We start from the raw sequence: 23,639 nt of genomic DNA on the forward strand, positions 1-23,639 counted from the left end.
CCAACTGCACTCACCACTCTAAAGAGGAAAATCCATTACAATACTGTTCTGCAAATTGTGTGAATTCACCCCCATGACAAGGGCCCAAGCACCACAGAAGTTTCACTGCAATGCTATTTTGAGGACTTAATTGGGATTTCAGTGGCCACGTGCTGACTTTTTATCTATGCGTTGAACAAGAAGTGAAGTGAAGTGGGTGGAAACTTGATCCTACAATAAAACCGTTCCTATGCAATTGCCAAATTATTGCCGTTTAGTGGCAAGAGTGAGGCCAAAGAGGGAAGAGTACAAGTGCTTTATCATCATGCTTTTGCCCCTGGGTTCTGACCCTCTTTTGTCCCCGCTGTGCACCCAAGCAAAAGGAGGGGGGGGGACAGGAAGGTTGAGACTTGCTACTGCCCAGTATTGAGAACTCATTAAGACCTGAGCCAAAGGCTGTTGAAGTTAACAGGAAGGTCGTCCCCCCCCCCCCCCCATTGACTTCAGTGGGCTTTATCTCATGCCTTTAGCATTAAGCTTGGACCCATACTTCGCCTCCTCACATGCACTGGAAGGCAGCAATGCTGCTCATGAGCTAAACATTGCAGGATTAAGGCCCAAATGTATATGTTACGATCATACATAGAGTACCAGCCTCATTTGCAAAGTTGGCATGACACTTAAGTTTTTATGTTGCAAATTAACTAGACATGCTTCACAGCCATAGCTCAAAAAATTGAAGTGAAAAATTTACCCTTGAACATGCAAATCATTTTTTTTTTTTTATATTTTGCTCCCGGACACAGGGCTACGACATTGACAAGCAGTGTTGCCTGACAAGTATCTGACAACAGGGGAAGACAAAAATACAGGGGTGAGGAGAGGTGGAGAGAGTTAAAGAGCACATGCAACTCCTCTGTGGTTTAATTTACAAGCTCTTTACTAAAAGACATCCAATATCTCTAGCATGCTCTGCTGATTGGCATTATCTGCAATGTGTGAGCAGCAGAGCTGGGCCAAGATGGTGCTTTAATTCCATTTCTCCTCCCTCTGCCCCCCTTTTCTATTTTCCTTTAGTTGGCAACCAACTGTCTTCCCTTTCAAAGAGCATTAAAAAAGTCAGAAATGTAAGGGAACAGAGAGCTTAGCAGGCTAGCTATTCATTCCTATGAATCATCTTGCAATTTCTTACTCTTACAATTGCAATTAATATATTTTCGTATCTGTTTTAAAAGAAGAAAGTGAATCAGTTTGTTCCTTCACAGCTCCCTGTAATTTCAGCTCACTCTTATGCATGAAGCTGACTTGGGTGAAAAGGTTAGAGGAAGATGGATTTCAAGTTTAAGAATTTCTGCCCCGCACCCCACCCTTCCAATAAAATGTGAAAAAAATCTTATTTGCGTTTCACACAGCTGCAAGCACTTTTTATATTAACAGATAAGACATTGCACTACATTGAACTATCACCCTAACTTGGTATTCCCCAGAATCCTTTGCCTCTGGCAATCCAAGTCTCTTCTGAATGGATCACAGACTGCTATAAAAAGGAGGAAAATAGCTGCCATCAAGAATTAGGGGGACAGTGGAGATATGGAGATCCTCCTTCCTGCAGGCATCCAGTCAATCTCCGCAATGGCCCAAAGATATGGGCAGAATGGATCATCTCTCTCAGCTCCCTGCATATATCAGCTGTGCCTTTGAACTCTATGTAAAATTTTCTTCACACTAAAGGGATCCCTCACAAGTCAGACGAAAAATCAGCCGCATTGGATGCCATGTCCCAATTTAAATGACTTGAGCTGCTTGCAATACAGCCCAAGCCAGTTCTTAATCAAGACATGTTTGTATCTATGCTATAATCCGTGTCACTTTACCTCATCTTCTGTATCTATACATTAGACACCACAGTTAGGTGCATTATCTGGTGGTCTTTAATGCAGCCATCACCACATGTGAATGTGGATATAGTAAGACCCTAACATAGGGCTGCAGCCAATGTTGCCAACTCATGATTTTATTGAGTCTCATGGTATGTGTTGTTTTTCTGATAGCTTCAACTCTTGGAAGGAATGAGAGAGGTTTGTTTGTTTTTTTTAAATGAACCTTTAGTTGTCATGGCTGCAGAAGAATACTTGAAGACATGATCTGAGACAAATATTGAGCTGAACAACGTCCTTAACCTTTAAGAATACAGACTGGAGCTTCCGTCAATACAGACCCAGGGGCCATAATTGTCCATCTTTCAGAGACTTCGCTAACTAGAGTTTGGAAAGTTCAAGCTGCGGTGTTACCTTATCTAACTAAGATCTTCCTAAGAAGGGATGGATTCACATTTACACTACAGGTGACTACTACTCTGCCAGTATAAAGGGGCTTTAATGTGGGCATAAATTGCCTTCACACTCACTTTAAGGCCTATCTAGTGTGATTTGTCATAGCTCCATTGAAATCAATAGAAGTATGACTGACTAGACCAGCTGAGAATCTGTTCTCCAGTGTGGTGTAAAGTGGCCCTTTGACTAAATGAGAACTCAGGCCATACTGTAATTACACACAATATACACTCACAGTGCCATCTTCAGGGCACAGATCCATACTCCCTTTATAGCCAATATACATACATAATCAATTTAGATACATCATTTTACCATATATCTACACTTTGCACAATATGGGAAGAGAACTATGCTGTAATGCACCACATATGTAGCGAGGTACATTGGTATACGGGGTAACTTAGAGACATTAGTTACTTTTTATAGTTGTGTAAGCCAAGCTAATATTGCAAGAGTAATTATGAAGCTGATCTGATTAACTGATCAATGGCAGGGGTTCAAAGAGAGTCCTACTTGCTTGTCTCTTCCTCCATGCATTGCTGACTTGATAGAGAAGAAGGCTAGTCTCGCTATTAGAGCATTAGATAGGGAAGTAAGCACATTTTAAGGTAAACAAATATTTATATGCTTTCCTGAATAGGGATGGACTTAAAGATGGGTTTAAGTACTTCCCTGAATTGAAGCTAGTATATCTCATCTGTAAAATGGAAAAAATACCTCCTCTCTCCTCCTCTTAAATGGTCTCTGTCCTGAAGAATTCACAATCTTGTACTATATGATGGGCACTATACACACAGTGAGGCTGTAGGCACTACTGGAATACAAATAATAAAGTTGTTATGGGGCAGGTTGAAGTTTCATTCTTCCTTTGAATCACTACACTCTTAGAAACCGTGTGGACCAACAGTATCAACTCTTAAAATCACTATATTTATATTATAGCAGAAAAACACTGCTGTAGACATAATCTAAGGGTTTAGCTGCGGTCAAAATTTCCAGATCAATGAGCCTAATGTAATATTTATGCAGTCTCCCTGCTTTAATTATGTCAAGATGGTAAGACTAATTTGATATTCCTGCTGCTCATGCTCAGAGGTGGGCAGTTAAAGAATGCATGTCCCTTTCAATCATAGCTTTAAAAAACAAGCCTTAGTTTAATAGTTCACACCATAGGGATTTGTATATAAGGAGAGTGTTGCCTAGATTATGAATGGCTAAGCAAAACAAATTTCAGGCCACTGCCCAAGGAGTAATTCTGATACAGTATTTAAAAAAAAAAACTGCCACAACAACCCCCCGCCCCCCAATTTTGTTTCGATAAAACTTGCCGTTTTATCTTTTATCTCCTTCCCATGGGGAAAAAAAAGCCATAACCATATGTTGGGGGAAGGGAGGGGGGAAGGGGAAGAAGGGAGAACTACAAAACCAAACAAAAGCACCATGAGAAAATTATATCGTGCCCAGAGGCACTAGCAGGAGCTACGCCTACTGGATGAAATTTAACCCTGCTCACAAGCCCTGCACCAGACTATGCAGCACTTAGGCCATCCAATAGTACTTAAGTGACCCACCAAATCTGGACACAAGTGTTGACTCCGTGGGTGCTCCCACAGGGAAAAATTAGTGGGTGCTCTGCAGCCGCTAAGCTTCCCCCTGCCTCCTTCCTTGAGTGCGCCACGTCTCCACTCCTCTGCCTACCTCCCAGTGCTTCCCACCTGGCTGCTCCAGGGGGGAAGGGGGCTGGAAAGTGGCACTGATGGGGAGAATAGGCATAGGGACACCTAAGTTTCCTGGCACTCACTTCCACATCAGCCTTCCCACCCCTCCACTCCACCTACCCATTCCTTCCCCCCCAAAAAGCCCTCCCTTCACTGCAGCCCCCAAATCCTCTCCCCCTAATTACCCCTCTAGGAAGTACTTATGTCTAGTTCTCCCCCTAGAAAACTAGGTTTTAGGGAGGTAAAGGAGATTGGGTACACAGGCAGAGCTGGGGTGCTATGTCTCCTTCACCAGAACCCCCCCCAATTTTCCCCCCCTCCCATCCATCCTTATAACCCCTCCCCCACTGTTTCCCCATTTCTCTGCTCTCCAATATCCCTTCCCTCCCTAAAGTACTTACAGGTCTATTTTTCCCCCCGCGCCATACTTGGATTACATACATTCCACCCAAAATGAAACTGCCAGCCATGACTCAAATTGTAGTGACCTCCAGCCACTCAATACAAAATTCCTTTTGGTTTAGGTGGGAGTTTATGATTAATTTAATCTTTAGGTATGTTAATTGAAGGGTGAGTTCACAGCCATCAAGAGCTCTCTCAGATTAACAATACAAGGCATCAGAAAGGCTTCTCCATTGGAAAAAAGTCTGTAACTTGGGAGCCCCTTGGTCATGTGACCCAAATTTGGATCACTAACACTACCCCACATTTCCATGAGGGCCACCACATTACGAAGTAATCAGATTAAACCATTCTGATTTTAGAGCACTTACAAGAGTCAAACATTAAAGCATATGAAGTGGTAGGAATGGAAACCTTTTAGCCTTTTATTTTTTTAAATGTTGGCTCATGACCAGTGTAAATTTTTTTTTCCAAATACTGATCTCCGTCTGGGTCCCCCAAAGACTTAGTGCGTACCATATGCTACCTTGTGTAAAACCCAACAGATGAGACCACTTCGACTTGCATCATATCAATAATTTGATCTTTAGACACTCCCCTCCGCTCCACTCCACCTAGAAATTTACTTTAAAGAGGGCTATATTTTCAGGGGGGTTAAATCTCTGGAACCCATGGCTCAAATGACTAAATTTGGTTTTCTGAAACTTAGCCTACACCCTCCAGAGGCATGTCAGATTTCAAAGAAATCTGACTAAGCATGTCCATTTTAGAGGACTTAGAGAGGTCGACTTTTAAACAGATGATGTGACAACCTTAACTATAGTGGAGCTATAATATAATAAATTCCATGGACTGAAAGTGAGGGGCGGGGGGAAGATGTAATAGAGGAGAAAAAAAGATCTGAAGTAGAGGCTGCAGTCTACACTGCTCGCTTATAATGGGCACAGTTCAAAAAAGATGGATGTTCACCTCTTTTCAGTATTGAGATAAAGGTAAATACATGTAGTAGTCCCTAGACTAGAAAGGGTAAATAATGTGGTAGGTATAGTAAATGTCCAGGGTCCAATGGACTTACTTCACTGCAGTACTTAGTTTTCTATTTTATAGAAGGACTGAAGCTTTCAAAAAAAGAATATCAGTGGGTAGCTGTGTTAGTCTTTAAGGTACCACTGGACTCCTTGTTGTTTTTGAGAAAAAGAAGAGTGATTTCAGTAACTCTTTAGAATACTATGCAATCAGTTTAAATGGTCTCTCCTGCATCAGCTCTTCCCCAACATTGTCAAGTTACATTTCTTTTCTTTATGGCTTCTCTGTCTCAACTTCACATGCACATCATGCAGCTTCAGCTAATGTCTTAGCACATCCTCAGATACCAAAGCTCCTGACTGACCCTTAACAGGCAAGGCTGTTCTTACAAGAACCACCATCCCTATTCATAGATAGCCTTAACCTCAGCAACAGCCTGGTACATCCACTTACTCAGCTCCTACAGCTGTTGGGGGAACAAAACAAAAACAAATTACTTAAAGCAGCAATACCCAGTGAGGCAACTTCATAATGCAGCTTTTGTACTATAACAAATGAGACAGTAATAGGCATGTATTATGGGGGGGGGGGGGGAAGAGATGAATAATACTGGATGATGGAAAATTACAGGAAGATTGCTCTTGCTCATCATTTCTGTCAGTAATGCAGACAAATACTTTAGGGTAGTAGTAGTAGTAGAACAGAGGTGGCTGGTTCAGCTGTCACCGTTATCTTCAAACAGGATGTTGCTACCTGTCTTAAAAGAAACCAACAACAAAAACCTTCAGCATTTGAAAAGCATGGGTAATAGGTCTTTTTAAACTAATCAAAGTAGCACTGCTCTGGCAATGTGTTAAGCCAGTTAAAGTCTTCCCAGAGTCAATAGTAATTACAGAAATGTAATCACAGTTGCCAATCATGCTGCTTTAAACTGAGATAGGGATGACTGGTGTAGAGAAAGACTTAAGCTGCATCTACATTGCCACTTTCAGTGCTAAAACTTGTGTCGTTCAGGGGCATGGGAGGGGAAGCTAGAAGTACTTTACACACAGTCAGCCTGTGAAACTCTGCCAAGGGGATGTTGTGAAGGCCAAAAGTATAACTGGGTTCAAAAAAAAAAAAAAATTATAAGATAAGCTCTGGAGAATAGGTCCATCGAGGGCTATTGGCCAAAACTATTAGTCAATCGCAAAGCCCTGTGGAAGGTGCTGGCCAGATTTCTCTGCCCTCCAAGATTAAGATCCTAAGGCTTCTCTATGTTCAGATGACTGCCATGGTTCTCTGTAATAGCCTTGAGACAGAACCTTTCGTCATCAAAACTGGTGTCAAGCAAGGATGCGTTATTGGCCCAACCCTGCTTTCCATCTATTTAGGTCCTCATTAAAGATCACCTCCCCAATGGAGTTGACATTCAATATAGCATGGATGAGTGGCTCTTTAATCTTCAATGTCTCTGCTCGAAGTCCTCAGGGCATCCACTACTGATCTTCAGTATGATAATGGTGTCATCCTCATGCACACTGAGAATGACCTTCAGTCCATACTGGATTTTCTTGCACAAGTTTACTGAAGCCTAGGATCCTCACTGAATATTGAGAAGACTAAAACGCTCTATCAACCTGCTTCAGACCTTGCACATGACCCACCACAAATCATGATGGAGGGTCAGTCTTTGGAGACAGCTGACCACTTTTACTACCTCAGTAGCCAACTTTCTCAAAACGGAAAAAACACACACAACCCGACAGTGCAAGTGCTTCCTTTGGGAAATTGCTCCAACATGTTTTCACAGACTGTGATTTACAGCAGGACACCAGGTCTAAAAGACACGGTTGTTCCTATACTCTTCAATAGATGCAAAACCTGGTGACCTATCGGCAGCATCACAAGAGTCTGGAGAGATGTCACCAGAGATGCCTCTGGAAGATCCTTCACCTCAAGTGGCAAGATCACCTCACTAATGCCAGCATCCTCACTGAAGCCAATGTCACCAGAATTGAAGCAATGATCCTCAAGCACCAACTTCGCTAGGCTGGACATTGTGTGTGGATGCCAGACTCTCCCCTCCCAAAACAGAGTCCTCTCCTCTCAGCTCACCATGGTCAGACAAAATGTTATAAAGACACACTGAAAGCATATCTTAAGAAAACTGATGTGGACATCACCACAAGCTGGGAAGATCAAGCCACCAACCGACCCCAATGGTACCATATCCTCTATCAGGCAGTGCTTTGATAAAAAACGTCTTGCCCTGGAAGTTGGAGAGACAGAGAGAGAGAGGAAGGAGGAAAAAGAAAAACTCACCCAGCAGGCCCCTGACCTGCCACAAAATGTCTGTACCTACTGTGGGCGCATTTGTGGTTCTGGGACTGGACTCCCGAGTCATCTCAGGCCCCATACATAAATCCGTGGTAAAGATTATCCTCAAATTGAGGGATCACCAATCAAAATCAATCATTAGCCAAGATGGTCAGGATGTAATCCCATCCTTTGGGTATTCCTAAACCTCCAATTGCCAGAAGCTGGGATTAAACAGGGGGTGGATCAATTGCCCCGTTCTGTTCACTCCTTCTGAAGCATCCGGCCACAGTCACTGTTGGAAGACAGGCTATGGGATACAGATTTCAGAGTAGCAGCCGTGTTAGTCTGTATTCACAAAAAGAAAAGGAGTACTTGTGGCACCTTAGAGACTAACAAATTTATTAGAGCATAAGCTTTCGTGAGCTACAGCTCACTTCATCGGATGCATTTGGTGGAAAAAACAGAGGAGAGATTTATATACACACACAGAGAACATGAAACAATGGGTTTATCATACACACTGTAAGGAGAGTGATCACTTAAGATAAGCCATCACCAGCAGCAGGGGGGGGAGGAGGAAAACCTTTCATGGTCACAAGCAAGGTAGGCTAATTGCAGCAGTTCACAAGAATATCAGAGGAACAGTGGGGGGTGGGGTGGGGGGAGAAATACCATGGGGAAATAGTTTTACTTTGTGTAATGACTCATCCATTCCCAGTCTCTATTCAAGCCTAAGTTAATTGTATCCAGTTTGCAAATTAATTCCAATTCAGCAGTCTCTCGTTGGAGTCTGTTTTTGAAGCTTTTTTGTTGAAGGATAGCCACTCTTAGGTCTGTGATCGAGTGACCAGAGAGATTGAAGTGTTCTCCAATTGGTTTTTGAATGTTATAATTCTTGACTTCTGATTTGTGTCCATTCATTCTTTTGCGTAGAGACTGTCCAGTTTGGCCAATGTACATGGCAGAGGGGCATTGCTGGCACATGATGGCATATATCACATTGGTAAATGCGCAGGTGAACGAGCCTCTGATAGCGTGGCTGATGTGATTAGGCCCTATGATGGTATCCCCTGAATAGAGATGTGGACAGAGTTGGCAACGGGCTTTGTTGCAAGGATAGGTTCCTGGGTTAGTGGTTCTGTTGTGTGGTGTGTGGTGGCTGGTGAGTATTTGCTTCAGATTGGGGGGCTGTCTGTAAGCAAGGACTGGTCTGTCTCCCAAGATCTGAGAGAGCGATGGCTCGTCCTTCAGGATAGGTTGTAGATCCTTGATGATGCGTTGGAGAGGTTTTAGTTGGGGGCTGAAGGTGATGGCTAGTGGCGTTCTGTTGTTTTCTTTGTTGGGCCTGTCCTGTAGTAGGTGACTTCTGGGTACTCTTCTGGCTCTGTCAATCTGTTTCTTCACTTCAGCAGGTGGGTATTGTAGTTGTAGGAATGCATGATAGAGATCTTGTAGGTGTTTGTCTCTGTCTGAGGGGTTGGAGCAAATGCGGTTCTATCGTAGCGCTTGGCTGTAGACAATGGATCGAGTGGTATGATCTGGATGAAAGCTAGAGGCATGTAGGTAGGAATAGCGGTCAGTAGGTTTCCGATATAGGGTGGTGTTTATGTGACCATCGCTTATTAGCACCGTAGTTATGGGATAGAAAGACCATTTTTCTGACTCACTATGACCATTCTTAGGATGTGTGTTTTTCCCTGCTAAGCTAGGATTTGTCAAACATGACTTATTTTTCTGGGGAGCAATCCCCTTGCAGGTTGAACTGGAGCTGCTATAGGACTGGGTTGTATGTGGTTCTTATGTGCTAATGTTTTCCTTTTATGTTTCTTCCCCCCCCCCCATAGGCATTGGAAATAAAGTTTTGAGATGTGCATTTTGCTGTTTCAGGGGAGTGGGGGGAAAGAATGCTAAAGGGTACCTTTAACCAAATAGAGTACACAGAATAACCTTCAATGCATCTTTGCTTCACAACAGATGTTAAATGAATGCCTCCAGTTACAGGAATTTCATTAAATGTGAGAATCACACCTCTCTTCTGAAGATGAGCCCTGCCAAAAGAGAGACAAGTCTCCCTAAGGGAAAATTCAGGCCCAACTGGGCTAGAAGCTCATTCCTTTCCCAATTCTCCCTGAAGCCTTCAGACCAAATACAACAAGACGACAGGCTGTGAGACAAATGTCTGAACTCCCATTAGAGCAGGAAGGTAGAAGGAAATAGGCAAGCCCACTTAAATACATTAGGACATTTTTATAGCAGTTCCTCTTCCATATTTCACATGGCTGTGAGCTTGAGCTTATGTTCTGTAGCACTTCAATTTCAGAAGCATCTCCAAGTGTTCAGTAACCTTTACTTTACTGACCGATTTAGAAATAGCATACCAGATTCTGCCTTCACACCAATTTTACTCCTGTGCATGGACTCTATGATGCGACAGTGCCTCATACTGAAAGCATAAGCAATGCCTTTCACATGAAAAAGCATACTCCCACATGCTGTGGGGGAAAAAAAAAAAGCCAACAATGGAAGCTACAGGGTGCTCACCACTTTTGAAAAGCTGGTCAATACCATGTGGCAGACTGGATGGTTAAGGCAATTCATGAGGAGTTATTAAATGTTTTGACTTATGTCAGTAGTTGGAATGCAACGCAAGAGGTTTAAGAAGGGACCCTGCATACCTTATCCACATGACTAGTTCCACTGAAGCAAAGTGAACATGACTCAGATTTACAGGAGAGTCTTTAGTGTAACTGGCTGAATTTTCTTCATTTAAAACATTGTGGTGAAAATGGCTTTTTGACCAAAAACAAACATTTGCACATAATTTTCATTTTGATCAAAATCTGATTTTCAGTGAACACTTGAAAAAATGAAATTGGAGTTAAAAATTTGAGAATTTCAGATTTTGGTTTCCTTAATTTTTTTTTAAAGCCGAAAGTTTGGTTTTTAAACACAAAACAAACAGCTTTTAATTAAAACAATGAAGATAAGTGTCTGAATTAAAAGTTTAGACAAGTTTTAGCACAAATGCAAAATTTAGAGTCCAAAATTCCTAGTATAGACAGTATTAATGTTCCCTCACCAAGACCGTAAGACCATTGTCAAAAAAGATTTTCTGAAGAACAGAAGTTACCTTATAATTGTGAAGATCTGATGCAGTCAAATGCTGGTCTTTAGTTCGTGTCTCCCCTACTGTTCAATTTGAGAGATCCAAAGATTGTAGGGCCAGAAGAGACCATTATGATCATTTAGTCTGACCTCAAGCATAACAGAGCATAAGATCCTCACCAGTAGTTTCTACATCAAGACCTAACTTTTGAATGAGCTTGCAGCTCTTTGAGAGAGAGACATCTCAGTGGTGGTGGGAGGGGGGGGGGGGGGGGAGAGAAAGAAGAGAACTTAGGCTTACTATCGCAACAGAAGCCTGGGAAGATGCCTGGCTTAATGTGAAAGCTATATCCTAGTCATTCTTCCAGAAGAAGCTATTAAACAGGTACTACTGGACTCCAAAATATTTGTTTAATGTTAGATTGGCAATACACAGTGAATGCTGGAGATGCCAACCCTTCACATATCCTCTATACCAGAAGTTCTCAACCTAGGGTCCAGGATCCCCTGGGGGGATGCAAGTAAGTTTCAGGAGGTCTGCCAAGCAGGGCCAGCATTAGACTCACCAGGGCTGAAGGCAGAAAGCTGAAGCCACCATCATGCAGGGCTAAAGTTTTGGGGCCCCAAATACCCACCACCCAAGTGGGAAGCTGAAGCCTGAGCAACTTAGCTTTTTGGGGCCTCCTGTGGCATGGGGTCCTGGCCATTTGCCCTGCTTGCTGCTCCCTAATGTTGGCTCAGGCTTTTATACGCAGAAAAGCCAATATTGAGGCACAGGTGTGCCATGGAATTTTTTTTAATAGCATGGTGTGTGGCCGGGGGGGGGGGGGGGGGGGGCAAAAATCAGAAAGAAAAAAAAATTGAGAAGCCCTGCTCTATGCCAGGCCAAAAAAAAAAAAATTTTTTTTTAAATGCATGTGTTCTGGAACACCAAAAATCAGTTCTCTCTCAAAAACTTCAGGAGTTTCTATCTTTCCTTCTCCAAGTTTTTGTATTTTAGGCAGCTGATAATGTTAACTGCCAATGCCAACTTAAGAATTAAATTGCAGTAGCTATTTTAGTGGCCAAAAGTTACTTGGGGGTGGGAGTGGAAATCTGCAATTCCTCCTTCATATATAATCTGGCTGAGTGAGCTCTCTACTACTGCATTAATGGGAAAAGATGACTGTATAATAGAAACATGGAAAAAACAGGAGAATCATCTCCAAAGATGAGACAACTATTGCATATTTTGTTTATTATACATTAGTCCCTGATGCTCATAAGTAAGGGAAAACATAACTTTAGTCACTTTAATAATTGGTGCACTGCATTACCTCTATGGGTTCAGGGGTTGATGGTAGAGGGGAGTTGTTTGTTTTGGTTTCCATGTTTTACAAATGGTGAATTTTGTTATTTATATGCTATTTCCATCCTCTGCATCTATTTATGTTTTGTTGTGTTTACATTTTATATAAAAATAAATTACAAAAAGACATCCAGATTTGATTTAAAGACAAAGTGATGGGCACTTCTCTCATATCCCTAGGTAAAACCACAACCCTAGGATGCTAGCTTCCTCTCTGATAGATGTTTATTTTAAAAAGTGCTTAAAACTTACCCTTCTCTAATTAGATAAATGGCTTAGAGTGTTACCTTTTTTGGACAATACAACACTCAAGGAAATCTCTCTCCTGCCCCTCCTCCAGCTTGTGTGCGTTTACAAGGGATATTTTGTCTGCCTCCATTCTAGTTAAAAGCTATTGGTCTTCTACAGTCCAGCTGCAATTAGCTATGAATAAGGCATCTTAAGGAACATGCCTAATGATTAGCCTTCCATACGTTCATAAAATATTCAGCAGCAGGGTATTTCTTCTGTTAGTTATCCTAATCTAAGTCGGGTGGTTAAGAAAACGGAACACTTTTTAAAAAAAACAAACAAAAAAAAAAAACTTAAAGTGTAACCATTTCCTTCCATCCTTTAAAGAAATATCCTGGAAGAGAGTAGGATGCGAGGATGGAAGGGAGAGATGCTCAGTGCTTTACTTAGAGCACCTTCAAATAAATGCTGCCCTTCAGCTTGCAGAGGGCAAAGTGTGTTCTGCAATTGAAGCAGGTAAAGCAAGGTTGGGTCTGAAACGGCCTGTGGGAAAATGCACAAATCTTCACTACATAGTCACTTCTAATCCTTGAATTCCTCCTCCCCCCCCTTTGTCATAAGTTAGGGCTGCCAATCGGCAATTTGCATCAAAGGGCTATAGCCGATATATAATAGTGCAAATTGCAGACAGCTTTTCCTTTTATACATGAGCACAAAATAGAACACACATCCTCTTCTATGAAGGTTTTTCCATCACTCTCACTGCAGTATTGAGCACTTTCCAGTCATGCATTAGATAATAAAGCAGCATGACTAACATTTATCACATAGGTTTATTCTCTCCCCCCTCAGAAGGAAAGATGTTTGCAGTGTGGTATAGTTGTGGCGATATATACAGGTGTGGATATGCACACATGCCTTTGTGGATATAAGCACACTGCATGTGCAAGGTCAAAGACATGCACCCTGCACCTGGAACAAGAGGCAGGGAGGGTTGTGGTGGTTTAGTTCTAGTGGTTTGTGGTTCCACATTCCTGATGTGGCATTTAAAAAGAGGGAAGTTGTTTGATGTGCAGAAAAAGTTCCTAAAGTTGCAAAGACCATGATGGGGAATGGTACAAAGAGAGCAGTTAGAAAAGAAAGTCAGGAGGAGCAAATAAAAGAAAAGTGAAATCCAAGATGGAGGCAGGGCGGAGCTATGCAGAGCCTTGAGGGGAAGCAATATACACCACTAACCGATTATATTTTAGTCTATATACTCTAAACTATAAAAACATTTTAAATTAATTGATCAGTGATAAACAGTGAGCATGAATACAAGATGGACCAATTAGTTAATTGGGAGTGTTATTGCCTGAATTTGAGATACTGATTTAATCTCAAATCATCTTCTCAGTAAATGTCTTCCGGCAAGGCATTGCTCCTGTTCTGATTGGGTCCCTGTCTCTTCTACAGGGCAAATCGGCATGGGTAATCCAAACACTAGGGATTAATTAGGCAACTTTCTGTGCCAGGTGAGCATCTCACGGAATTGGCAAACTTTGTGTGCTCGGATCCTTTATTTCAATCACATGAATCACCCTCCCTTGCACATCTGTATCTATGATGTGAAAGTGGAGTGGATGCAAAATGTCATACTTGTTTGCACGACTTAAAATAGGTCTTTATTCTTTCCTCCTTCCAGCCCAATCAGTTGTGAGAACACGGACTTTTCTGTCTGTAATTTACTTATTTTTAATGTGGTGTTGAATAGAGGGCTGCACCAGTTGTCCAAAAAGGAAATATTTGAAGAACAGCTGAGCTATGTCTCTCTACACCTCTAGATTCTTTTCAGGAAAAGAGAGTTGTACTTCGAGTGATGGGAGATGTCTTTCTACCAGAGATTCCAAGACAATTGAAATTTACTGGGAGTACAATCTCTTACCTCTCTGATAAAGCTGGGGTTCGAGTCTGATCTTTATTACAGGAATGTAAATCTGGCATAACACCAATAGACAATATAAAACTCTGACAAATAGTGTTACTCACTCCTTTAGTCCACTAGAGGATAGCCACCGGTTATTGCCAGCAAACTGAGTGCTTTCTTTAGCTCAATTGGTGGCAGTCTGTACTACAGTGATGAGGGTTCTGTTTTCAAACTCTATTAATGACCCATGGAGGAAAGTTATAATATTCCAACTTTACACCTTTCTCCAACTGAGAACATGAATCTGGTGTTTAACAAAGAGGAAATAGACTAATTACTCTTGCACTACTGATTAGGCCAGCCCACAAATGCCACCTTCACAGGTGAGGATCTGGGAACTAGTCCTCAGTTGAACTAACTGGGTATTTTACCATTACTTGTAGGTCACCAAGAATAGGCCCTTAATGTTTGGTGGTGATAGCATGACACATCTGACTGGTCTTGGGATCTCACAAGCTGCAAAACAGGCAAGAGACTTTCCAAAACAGAGCCTGGGATTCTTTGGGCAATTTTAATGATTCACTGAGTCAAGGCTGGACCAAATGCCTCAGCAAGGTAGGGGGAGGGAGAGAATCTGTGCTGCTGGTGAGGTCATCTTTAATATGAGAAATTAAAAAAAAAAAAAAAAAAAAAAAACACATCAACATCTGGTCATGAATCAAGACCCAGAACGAAGGCTGAAATAAATAAAATAAAAAGCTGCAGGAAGCCAGAAATGACATCTCTTTAGTCTAAGATTTTCCATCATTTAGTATCAACATAACCCAGAAGACAAAATGAAAAAATATTCAAAGTTTAAAAGTGTTACTTTAAAGTTTACAACAAACATTTTACTTTTTACATATTGCTTTCAATCTGGAGATCTCATAGCATTTGAGTGTTAAGCATAGTTCACACACTACAGTGGCACTGCTGCAGCATTTCAGCAGAGACACTACCTACTCCAATAAAAAAAAAAAAAAGGAGTACTTGTGGCACCTTAGAGACTAACAAATTTATTAGAGCATAAGCTTTCGTGAGCTACAGCTCACTTCATCGGATGCATCCGATGAAGTGAGCTGTAGCTCACGAAAGCTTATGCTCTAATAAATTTGTTAGTCTCTAAGGTGCCACAAGTCCTCCTTTTCTTTTTGCGAATACAGACTAACATGGCTGCTACTCTGATACCTACTCCAATGGGAGAGATCTCCCCCCCCCATCAGCATAAGTTGAGAGAAGAATTTTTCTGTTGACCTAGCACCATCTACACCAGGGGATAGGTCAACTTAACTACGTTGCTCAGGAGTGTGGATTCTTCAGACTCCTGGTTAACATAGATAAGCCAACTTAATTTTCTATTTTAGACCAGGCCTAAAGTGTCACAACCCAAATGCATCCGATGAAGTGAGCTGTAGCTCACGAAAGCTTATGCTCTAATAAATTTGTTAGTCTCTAAGGTGCCACAAGTACTCCTTTTCTTTTTACAACCCAGAGAGTGAGTTAAGTTTGTATTACAGCTACTTTGCAGATGTAGAAACAGACACAAAGAGCACAAGTGACATCACCAAGAGCAGCAGCTGATTCCCTGTCCCCTAAGGGTATGTCTACACAGCAAAGACAAGCCTGTGGCTGGCCCATGCCAGCCAAATCAGGCTGCAGGGCTGTTTCATTGCTGTGTAGACTCCCAGGCTTGGGCTGGAGCCTGAGCTCCCCATCCCAGCACAGGGTCCAAGAGCCTAAACTTCAGCCAGAGCCCAGAAATCTACACAGCAATAAAATAGCCCCACAGTCCAAACCTCACGAGGTCAAGTCCACTAGCACAGGTGTCTAGTTGTTGTGTAGATATACCCTAAAGTTCTGATCCAATATCACAACCACCGACTGGAACCATTCCACTAACTTTCATGGGCACTGGACGTGGCTATAAAAGCACACCCACTCTGGTCACTAGAAATCCAGTTTGCCCTCCTGAAGTACTTTTCCCGACTAAAGGAATGTCTAGTCAACAGCATTAGCTAAAAAAATACCTGTTGTATACATTTGCATATTGGCTCTTGGATTAAATGGTCAACTGCTTTGGGGAAGTCAAGAGATTTAAACACACACACACACACACACACACACACGCAGACACCCCAGGCACAATTTGTTGGATCATCAGGGCTATTCTATTGATTAGAGGGGATTTTCTGTAACTATGTTGAAGAAGATAAAAAGCAGGAGGAAAAAGTCCATTATTGACAAAAGAAAAGGCCGGTCAGAAAACCCCAGGCAGCAAGGATGTAGCTAAGATCAGTACAGGAGAGAGTTTCTGAAATCCATCAAGAGAGCTGTGTGCAAGTGACTCAAGAATCACCTCACACCATTGTACTTTGCAGCAGGCAGTCCTTGTTGGAATTTCCCCTCTGGGCAATGAAAGCAGTCTATGTGACACCTGTGAATTTGCCCTTTACTGCTGGAAACCCAAGCTGTTAAATATCATGCTCTTTTGGCTTTGATTTACTCCATTTATGGACCTCCCTCCCCCCCCCCCCCCAACCTCTCTCCTTCACAAGGGATCAATTCCAGACAACAAAAGGTAACAGTGGCTTTAATAAAAAGAAGGACAGGAAAGATTGATTTATTCAACAAAGACAGGCTGTAGAAATAGTGAGAAAGGAAGCAAGCAGACAAGAACAATAATCATAAAGAGTCACTTTGGTAGCTACACAGACCCAAAAGGACACTTACAGCAGATGCAACTAGTACGTTTTCTTTTTCTCTCCCTCTGCAATGGGCTCTTCTACCTGGAAGATGGGGACCTGAAAGTGTTCTTGAGGTTCCATCTACATGTCCAGAAACCACTCCCCCCCCCAAAAAAAAGTGTATGGTCCAGCAGTTACAGCATAGGATTCAGATGACCTGGACTATTCTAGGTTCTGCCATAGACTTCTCATGAGACCTTGACAAAGTCTCTTAACTTACCCTATGCCTCATTCCTCCCCAGGTAAAATGAGGACAAATCACTCTTCCTTGCCTCATAGGGGTTCTATCAGAGTACAAACCATTCATAGTTCTGAGGTGTTCAGATCATACAGCAATGAGGATCATGTGCACAGATAGGGAGGTCCGATTGTCACTAAAAATGGAACCAACCAGCTCAAATATCAAATATTTGCAATGTGCTCCTGTACAATGTACATGCATCATGCACAGAAGTTACTCAGTTTTCAAACTAATTACAAACTGTTCTCCTTGTGTTCATGAGCAGAAAAGTAGTTGATTCTGCTAAATAATTTTTTTTGGCCTGCACACAGACATGTTCTTAACTCCAGTTGCCCAACACATAGTAACTAGCCAGGGTATAAAAGCTTGTAATTCTCAGTGTTAGCCAGTAGCGTTCAAGTCTATGGAGGACCCTACTGTTCACCTTGACCTGCTAACTCATGAGAAAACTACATAAATGCCTTATCTTCACTGGAATTTTACCTCATGCTAGTTGCTATATGTTAGCTAAACAAGTTAAAGACACCTTTATTCCTAGCTAAGAAAAAGTTGTCTAGGTTTAGCTAAAGATGCTATTTTAAATCCATTTAGTTAAAGTGGTGCAAGAAGCTATGTGAAGAGTCTTTATTTTAGTTGAGCCAGGCCTAAAGTCTCTTCTACAGAGCAAACCTCCACTTTACAAAGCTGCCACAAAGTTCAGCATAACTCTCCTTCCCTGCTCAGAGGACTGGATCACTGGAATGTAACAGGTCAGCACTGAAAGGCATTGGGGGAACTGTTGAGGCGGCTATTCATAATGCTTGGCTCCTGCCTGCATTATTTGGTCTTCCACTTGATCAAGTAGAGGAACAATAACCATTTGGAAAAAAAAAAAAAAAAAAAAAAAAAAAAAGGATAGTTATTAGTTTGCCTCAGTATACAAGGTCTCAAAATTGTAAATGAACATCTGCGAGCTCGTCAAAGTCATCTTACAACCGTCAGCAATTTGCTCTGTGAACATAGACAAGTCACTTCAGTGCATTTCAGATTCACCATATGTAAAATGGGGATACCTACCTCACTAGGATTTTGTGATGGTTAATTAGGATCTGTAAAATATATAAAAGTATTTCATCTGAGGATCTCAAGGCAGTCATAGTTTAAGTGTAATGAAAATACTAAGAGGCCCCAACCAAAAAAAAAAAAAAAAACACCACACAAACCGCACAGTTCTGTTCCCAAAAAGTTTATGATATAAATAGACAAAAAAGATAGGTAAGTGGGAGAAGGGCATAGTAATACTTCCTATTTTACTGATGGGTAACAGGCACAAAGAGATCAAGTAACTTGCCCAAGGTCACAAAGCCTGTGGCAGAGTCACATACTGGACATAGACTTCCTGAGTCCCATTTCAATGCCTTATCCATAAGGCTAGCTTTCCTCCCTCTTTTGGGCATATGGTTCCCCTTGATTTAGTATATGGGAAGGGTCACACAGCTAAGCCCCCATGAGCACGTTTTGAAAATATAGCATGCTGAAGTCTTCAACCATAGGAAACAAAAAATTTAAAAAATAAAATAAAATGATGAATCTGACATTATGGTCATTACCACTGCATATCAGTTAATATTTAAAAGTAATTTCTCATAGAGTTCAAGGATCCAATTTTCATAATGATTCAATATAAAGTAAAAATAAAAATAAAAAACCACAAGAAGCCTAGTGACAGAAACAATACAATACTAATATGGTATGTAGGAGGCCACATTAGCTTCTGGTAGACAGTTATTTATGAGCTGGTTTAATTTGCCTTTCATTGCGCTGCTAAACAAAACTACTACATGATCTATAGATTGAGAGCTCTGGCAATACAAATGGCAAAGCATTGTACTGTACATATTCTGCCTTGAGACTAAGGTTTGCACATTAGGAGTAAAGGAGCATCAGTGGCAGGAAGCATACATACCTTGATGATGAGTGTTGTGTTTCTAACAAAGACAAGAGGCCCTGCTTCTTTACTACATGTGGTATAAGTGGTGGACAGGGACAGACACAGGAAGCAGCTTATGACTCCCTGAACCTTGGACACCAGCAGATGTTTGGAGTAGGCCACACGTTCTATTTCTGCCAGTGGCCAAAGCTCCATAAGGATTTTCCAACAGCAAAGGATCAGGTATAGTGATCAGCTCCACCCTCCCTCCTCACCATTACAGCAGGGTTTGGGTGGGTGGCAACTACACCATTGTGCCAGCTTTACAGCAGTGGAGATACCCCCCTGCAGAAATCCTGGCTGACATTCACTTTCCACTACACAGCTGGTATGAAGTGCAACTTGGAAGACTGGAGAATCCAGCCCAAACTGTTAGAGAAATGCACATCTCATGAATGATTTTAATGAAGCCATAATTAATCCCCTTTTCATTCTACAGCTACCTGTCCCAATCCCAATAACCCTATAGGGTGAAATTCATCCCTGTCCATGGGTCACCACAAGGTATTTGCGCTTCATAATACCCATTTTAAATGGCTTAAGCGGTGAATAGGCCGACTAACAGCTCTCTGAACAAAGGATGAATTTCACCTAGAATAGCCTTGTGTCTTTCATTCCCACTCCTGCACGCTCTCCCAGAACCGGAAATAGAACTCAGTAGTCCTGACTGCCAGCCCCTTGCCATACCCTGTGGCTGAACATTTCTTCAGGAACGTCATTAGGACTCTACCTTCCTGGTTAAGCTAGAGTGAAATGCAAAAAGTCCTGCTTGACTTATTTGTCTGAATTGGTTGTCATGATGTTGTGTATTAGCTATTGAGTTAATCCCCAGCTAATGATTTATAGTGATACAAGACTAGTTAGGGGAAAAAAGCAACCTGAAGCCTGCCCTAGTTTCAGGAGCAGGCGGGCATACCCTGAGTCCTGTGTCCCTGTAAAACAGTTAGGTGTTACAAGTACAGTGCAGCCTAGTTTCAGTCTTGCTTCAACTGACTAGTTGTTCAGAAGGCTTGCAACAACATGCAAGTGGAAACCAGGGTTGCTTTCATTTTGTCATGCCTATCAGGTAGCTCACACTGTACAATCTCTCAAGCCAGCACTCAGCCTCCTTACCATTTGTAATCATTTGCAAAACCCAAACATGTTCTCAAGCCAAATGAATCTAATAGGTGGAGTCAGGGGTGTCATCTCATCTGGCCCCCCCTGAAACCCAGTGCTAGAATTGCACAGAGGGAGATAAGTCAGGTTTGGATTTTGCCAGCATGTGAAACAAATGCATTGTTCTAAAACCTCAACAGCAATGTACTTTTCAAAAATAGCCCAGGGCAAGATTTTTCAAGAAAAATTAAGCCTACTGCTACACAAAGACATATTCAGCAGGCAGATTTTTGTTTTCGTGTCTTTGGAACAGTATTATACTGTACACGGAAGAGAAATATATGAGACCCTCCAAAAGAAACTAACACTCCCTCTTCCCCACACATACATATAATTCATCAATTGACATTTCTGACTAACATAACTCTGGGCCTTTGGGATACACTCTGAATAAGTGAAAAGGGTTATTTCTGCAGAGATTCAACAAGTTGTGAACTATATATTCTCCCAAGCTTTGACGCATCTCTTTAAAAAAAAGGCGGGGGGGGGGGGGGAGAAGCTGGAGCATAATGTCAGGTATCACAGGTGACATTCACTCCTATGCAAATAGTCAGTACAAGCAAAGCTTATGCAGCACATACATCCCACTTGTGAGTGCTAAAGTGAAACTCAAGTGGTGCAGACTGAATTCATATTGACTCTTTCTACAGGGATGGATTTCATCTTATTTAGACTATAAAACTCTCCAGAACCAGGATATAAACACCCACATTACCACACTCCAGGGTCTGTATAAGTAGTTATTGGCATAACTTCGGATAGCCAGGATTGAAAGCAGAGACATTTCAGTGCATCTACACCAGTGAGGATTGGCTCATGGTTTTCATATGTTAAACCAGTATTCTATCCTAAAATAGATACTGTCCCAGAAGGTTATGTTTGTTTCTTTGAGTGCCAAGATAAAATATCCTGTAACTCAACTGAGTAACAGGACTAACCAAAAAATTAGTTGGCTATGGTTCTTTTCATAAAAGCTATCAGAACGTTCAAAATGAGTGACATGCTGTTTTGTTATACACATCTCTCTGCAAAAGCTTTATGATGGGTCAAATCCTGCCCTTATTTACATTAGTATAAAGTCTACAGTGATTCCACTGAGGTCAGCAGAATCATTCCAGATTTCTACCATTCCATATGGGAGAATAATGTGGCCCCACCTTGTCTGAGATGATAAATCTAATTGAGAAGTAAATATTGAATGAAAAAAAAATAGTATATGGCGATGTTGCTTAAAGTATATATGCAATTTCCAGAGCAGAAACCCAACTAAAAGTTGAAACGGAAACTAACTGGGGAATGTAAATAAAATATAATTTAGTGCCTAGGGAATCATGTTGGGAATTAAATATCTCTACTTCCCCTTGGTGCTCAGTTACAAAGCACAGGCTTTGAAGGACTTAAAGCCTTTTTAGAAGGCCAATTTGTGTAAAGCAAAGTGGAAAAAGCTGAAGAAAACTTGCTATTCAAAGCATGAATGCCCCTTCAACCTAATATTTCCATTGAATTTATAGACTGTTCTTATGAATACATGTCAGGCACACTGCTAGGTTAAGGGGTCTCTCATCTATTGATCTCAGTACAATAAAGAGTAAGCAGAGCCACTGAAAATTTGATTTTTACATGATGGAAATGTGCTGAGTCATAGATTGTTCCTGAAACACATGGGTATAACATTTATAAAGCAAGGGATTAAATCAAATCAGACTCAATACATGTAGGTAAGTGTCTGCAGAAGGCATTGGAGGGTCATCAAAATAGATCTAGCATTAAAAGAAAAAAAACCCACCACAACCCAAAACACTAAAGTAAAAGAGAAAGCCAGTGACTGTTATAGAGAGACACAGGAAAAGAGTATCAAAAACAAAAGCACAAATTCTATTTCAAATAACGTAGCTTAGAATATGCATAAAATAATCCTGAACAGTCATTTATATCAGGCACAACTCTATGGACTTGGATAGATTGCAACTGCTTACACCACTGGTAAGTTTGGTCTATTACAAGCCCAATTCTAAGACCACCTGAACAGCCTGAAGTCTGTTATAGTCAATAGACATTGGATGTGCTCAGAATTCTGCACGTTCAGGCCAGGAGAGAACGCTTAAAAGGTTTATTGTAAAAACCTTATTGGCATAAATCTGGAATAGTCACATAACTTACCAGTGGCAATGGCATTGCCATGGTCATATAAATCTTTTCAAATGCACACCAGTAAAGCTAACAAAACACCATGCCATCATACACTCTGTATATGCCAATATGTTATTGTAACAGGGTTCTCTACTCACCACTGGGGCTCCTCTCTGTGACTAGGGAAAAGTTCTCTCCAGTTTGACTCTCTTCCATCTCAGTTTCTCTCTTCCATCTCTTGTTCACATTGCACCTCTCTCTCACTCCAGAAGTTACAGTGCTCTTGCTTTCTCTGTACGCTGTGTAGCCTCACCTTCCAGTGAGCTCATTATAGTTTTCCTTTCTAGAATATCAAAGAATCACTAGACTAGCTTACTGAGTATTCTTCCCAGAAGTCCTCCAATTCAAGCCTATGCCGCTCATTGGGGATACCAGGCCCACCCAGGAACCCTACCTTTAAAAGCCAAGGTCTGTTCTATCACAAACCTTGCTTCTATTTTCCTAGGCTACTTCCTACTCTATCCTGCTTCCTTATTCACCCGCCTTCCTGATTAACCCTTCTCTCAGAACCAAGATCCTAGAGCATCTACCGTATCCCTAAATGTCTTCCTTTTGCTTTCCCTCAGCTCAGAAAGTAGCCACAAACATCCAAGCTACATACTGCTACTGCAAATTTCCTGCCTCTATACCAGCCCTGCCTGCTCCTGTCCAGCTGGGCTCCACTAATAATCAGAGATTGCCTATCAAGACTAATTCCTGCAGGTGTGCCCTGTTAGGTTACCTAACTGCTTCTGAGCCAAATTCACCCCATACCAGCCTGGAAAGTATTACTCCCCATCACATTTACATTAAACTGTTTTAAGAATATCTTAGAGAGTTTTGTTTTTTGTTTAAAAATCGGGTATGTGCTACTATTGTATTCCTTTGTTCAGAGGTTTGAGGAGCATGATGTGATAAATTGAAAAGGTATGTGATAAATATTTATTATGTGCTTGTAGTATTTACC

The 23,639-nt window shown here is 41.5% G+C and overlaps 1 protein-coding gene across 3 annotated transcripts in view; it reads right to left on the minus strand.

Moving 5' to 3' along the window:
* The window catches only part of UNC5D (unc-5 netrin receptor D), a 441,192-nt gene extending 417,863 nt beyond the window's left edge, over positions 1–23,329 (minus strand). For 2 of the 3 annotated variants that reach the window (XM_043503014.1, XM_043503013.1), the window contains exon 1: positions 22,792–23,319. The gene's annotated coding sequence lies outside the window, so the exon portion shown is untranslated. Of the gene's footprint in view, positions 1–22,791 lie in introns of all 3 variants that reach the window. The other variant, XM_038384983.2, reaches the window with a different exon arrangement.
* Between the last annotated feature and the right edge of the window lie 310 nt (positions 23,330–23,639).

The sequence above is a fragment of the Dermochelys coriacea genome, chromosome 26 (assembly GCF_009764565.3).
Source record: "Dermochelys coriacea isolate rDerCor1 chromosome 26, rDerCor1.pri.v4, whole genome shotgun sequence".
Classification (NCBI taxonomy): domain Eukaryota; kingdom Metazoa; phylum Chordata; order Testudines; family Dermochelyidae; genus Dermochelys; species Dermochelys coriacea.